Source organism: Euleptes europaea, chromosome 8, assembly GCF_029931775.1.
Source record: "Euleptes europaea isolate rEulEur1 chromosome 8, rEulEur1.hap1, whole genome shotgun sequence".
NCBI lineage: Eukaryota > Metazoa > Chordata > Lepidosauria > Squamata > Sphaerodactylidae > Euleptes > Euleptes europaea.
The window spans coordinates 93591750-93595788 of NC_079319.1; the positions used below are offsets into that span (position 1 = coordinate 93591750).

The 4039-nt window shown below is 38.3% G+C and overlaps 1 pseudogene; it reads left to right on the forward strand.

The window, feature by feature from the left end:
- The first annotated feature begins 1245 nt into the window (after positions 1-1245).
- Positions 1246-1616, forward strand: LOC130481955 (14 kDa phosphohistidine phosphatase-like; annotated as a pseudogene).
- Positions 1617-4039: the final 2423 nt, after the last annotated feature.

A 4039-nucleotide genomic window follows, 5' to 3' on the forward strand; every position in this document is an offset into this window, starting at 1 on the left:
GCCTTACAAGCCCTGAGGAAACTAAGCAAGTCCTGCAGGACACAGGTGTCATCGGCTGAACATTTTGATTCCAAAATTCTCAGCATCCTTAACTACATGCCACTTCTGTTTTGTTCAAAGAGAAGCAGCTAATGAGCTTTATAAATAATACATCAGTGATCTTATGAGAACAATTCTCCTGGCTGATATTAAGGAGATGCTTTGGACTATCAAATGGTAGGTTCTCCATGTTTAGTGAGGGTGTTGCTAATTTGAGATGTTTCAAAAAGACAGTTATGCATGGTCTACTTCTTACACATCTTTAAAAAAAAAGCCAAATTTTAAAAGTGAATACTTAAAGATATGAATGGAGGAAGCCAGGTTATCATGTGTGTGTGAAAAATGCCATCAAGTCACAGCCAATTTATGGCGACCCCATAGAGTTTTCGGGGCAAGAGACTTACAGAGGAGGTTTGCAATTGCCTTCCTCTGCATAGTAACCCTTGTATTCCTTACTGGTCTCCCAACCTAGTATTAACCAGGACCGACCAGTTTATCATACAAGTACACTAAACAGAGAGCCAAGATTTACATATTTATTTGCTTTATTTATACCCCTCCTTTCTCTCCAATAGGAATCCCACATGGTTTACATCATTCTCCTCTCCTCCATTTTATCCTCACAGCAGTAGGTTAGGCTGAGAGTGTGTGACTGGCCCAAGGTCACCCAGCAAGCTTCCAAGGCAGAGTGGGGATTTGAATATGGGTCTCCCAGATCTTAGACCAATACTCTAACCACTACACCAGACTAGCTGCAACCCCCTACTAGGTGCATAGTTGATGGAAAACCTGGATTTGGTGTCACAAAATATATACTATGGTCCTCGATCTAGAGTTAACTAGTGTTAAGGGATTTTGTCCCTTGACAATAAAACATAGGTAAAAGATTGTAAGTGGGGAAGTGTTTTGAAGTAATTAACATTAGTTAGAACAATGAAAATATACTTTATTTTTCAGTAGATTTGATATTCATGTTAATTACACAACAATTTAGTTGACTTTGAACTAATGAAATTAACTGTTTCAAAAGTGGTAATCAATTAAAATCAATTAAAGTGGTAACTCAGTCAGTTGTGTGGTAAATCAATTACAATCAAATTAAAAATTAAACAATGTTAGGTCAGTCAGTCATGTTTATTGTGTATGGTCATAGGCCTTTACAATCATTACAACCTGTTTGGCGACCCTCCGGAAGGAGGCTGGGCAATGGCCGGGCAGCTGAGCTTGGTGCCCAAGGTGGAGATAAACCAGGAGGGCATCTTCAAGTACATTCTCGTGCAAGTGCAGCATGAGGCTGACAAGTACCACGATATCATCAGGGGCACTGCTGCCTCCGAGTTCCACAATCACATATTTGAAAAAATAAATGCTGAAATGGAGAAACTAGGTTTTGTATGCAAGTGCCTTGGAGGAGGAAAAATTGAGCATAATAGCAAAGAGAAGAAAATCCATGTATTTGGTCTTTCTACAGGATATGGAAAAGCTGACCATGCTGTGACAGTGGAACTACTGAAGAAAACCTATAAGAACTATGAAATTAGTGGTCAGATGACAAGAAGTGAATTGCCTCTGCTGTGTATTTTGAACTATTAAGTCAGTCCTTTTTCATTTCAGCATAATGTGGACTTCTGTCAGAAAGTATAATTACGTGTATTTTCAGTTTTGCTGAATAAAAAAGATTGAATGTAAAAAAAAACCCCAATATTAAAACAATATATATATAAAAAAAAACCATTAAAAGTCACGAGATTAAAATACACCAGTTTGGCTCCTTTCCTCATTCAATGGCTTTCTTTGCCTTGATTTTCCTGGCCGCAAGGCCATAAAGTGCCATTTTACAAGAAACAAAAGGGTCAATATCGGAAAGAAAGAAAATTAGTTTATCAGCAACAGATAATAAGTGTAAAATGGAAAGAACATTTGCCAGGAACTTATTCCAAAGCTCAATGTAGAGAGGGCAGGCTAGGATATAATGGGGAAGATCTTCCACAGAGCTACTGCAAGTACAGATACGTTGAGCCCAGGGTTTTTTCAAAAAACAACCAGCAAGAAGCTCTGTGGGCATCATTTGAAATCAAAGTGATGTGAGAGCGTCTCTAAGACTAGAAGTTGTTATATCTATCAGATACGAAGATCTGAGATGATCTTTTCTATCATTTTATACCACGAGGCTGATTTTGTTTGGGAACAATGTTAGGTAAAATTTCTATGAATATAAACAAATAATTGAACATTTCTTCTCTTTGGCTAGGTAACACAAAGTCAGGGTAAGGATGTAGTCACACTTCTACTAAAAGAATTAAAACAGAAATAATGTAAAGTAACAACAACTATTAAATAAATGTTTGGCATTATAACATCAAGCCAGTAGGAGATGTTTTGGTCTGCCCCTGATTGTTGCAATGCTAGGAAGAAAACAGCCCTTGTTAACAAATGATACCATAACGAATTAAAAGAGAGAAACTGTCACCATAATGGCATTACCCCCCCCCCCCCCCGTCATTGGCTCCAGGGAATATTTGACAATATTTAACCATGGCCAAAGTGATCAGCAATCCATTGTCTGGTAAATTGATTAGGCATTCCAACAACAAAAGAAAGACAAATCCTTTGGTACATATAGCTTGTGTATCTCTCTTATCTTTCTTTTTTTCTGGAAATAACTAATTCTTACATCTCTGGGTTGTACTTGAATGCTCTCCTTCTCTTTTGCTTATGGAATAACCTCCAGAGGGAGTGCTAGGCCCCCTCACTTTCGATCTTCAGGAGACAGCTGGAGACAATTATTTTTCAGGATGGCATTTGGGTAGTTGAGTCCCACCCCCCCCCCCATCTATTGACAGTTTTACATTGTGATTGTAATTTGTGGCTTTTTATATTTTATGTACTTTTTTTTGTAGAAAGTCAGCTAATAAATGATGATGATGAAAGTGATGATGATAGTGTTCCTTTATAGTACTTTCACTGAAGTGTTTTAGTGGAGGAAGGAAGAGTAAGTAGAGATGGATTTAATGTATTAACTAAATTTCACATATGAAGGACTTACAGAAATGTGACTAAGGGGGAAAATCTCTCCCACGTCACCTATTTCACTTTACCTCAGACAATTGGCACACCAGAGGCATTACTCAGTTCATCAATAAAATAACAGAATTTTATTATATTTCACAGGGAAAGGTATGGGAGGGAAAACTAGTATTAAGGAAAGGTGCAAAGTTTCGATAAATTCATATAATGTTGCTCAACCAATACATCACAGATGATATTTTATCTAACTTAGGTTTCCAACACTTTAAGGTAGCTTAGTCTCATAACCTGCACACAAAGGTTCATGTGTATACTCTGTGCTCAAAACTAGGAAATGTGGAGATTCTCCCTTCTCCTTTCCTTTATCTCTCTGTGGAATTACTTCACAGCACTTAAAGTAATTTTCACACAACACTTGGGCCAGGAATATCTCTTTCCTCAGAGACTATTCCTCCCCTCAGTGACTAGAGTAGGGACCTTTCTCCCAAAACTTTCTCTTTTGTCACCCTTCAGGTTTTTGCCCCAATCACACTAGGCACAACCTATCACACCGGAACCCAGAGTAAAAGACCTCTTCTCTTCCAGCAGCTCAGAGTCTCTTCCCTTAAGCTCTGCCCACTTGCAGTCACTGACAGATATTAACCCTTAGTCCATCACAGCAGCATTTGGTCTAATTTAATCTGTTAATACTAGAGAAGTTGTCATGTGGATGTCCATATTTCAGGAAATCCATTGCCTAAATGGTAATAGAATGGTCTCCCAAAGCTGCTTTAAAAATGAAAACCTTAAGGCACCAGTGTCGCTGAAGGAATTGCTGATCCTTCTATAATGAATTCAGAGGTTGCTCTTTGGTAGGCTTTCTGCATTTTCCATGAATGTGCTAATTCAAGAATCAGACAAATTGGTTCATTTGTGCATACCTGTGCTGGGATCTTCAACACATTAACAGCAACTGCTGTGGATTTTGTCGGGA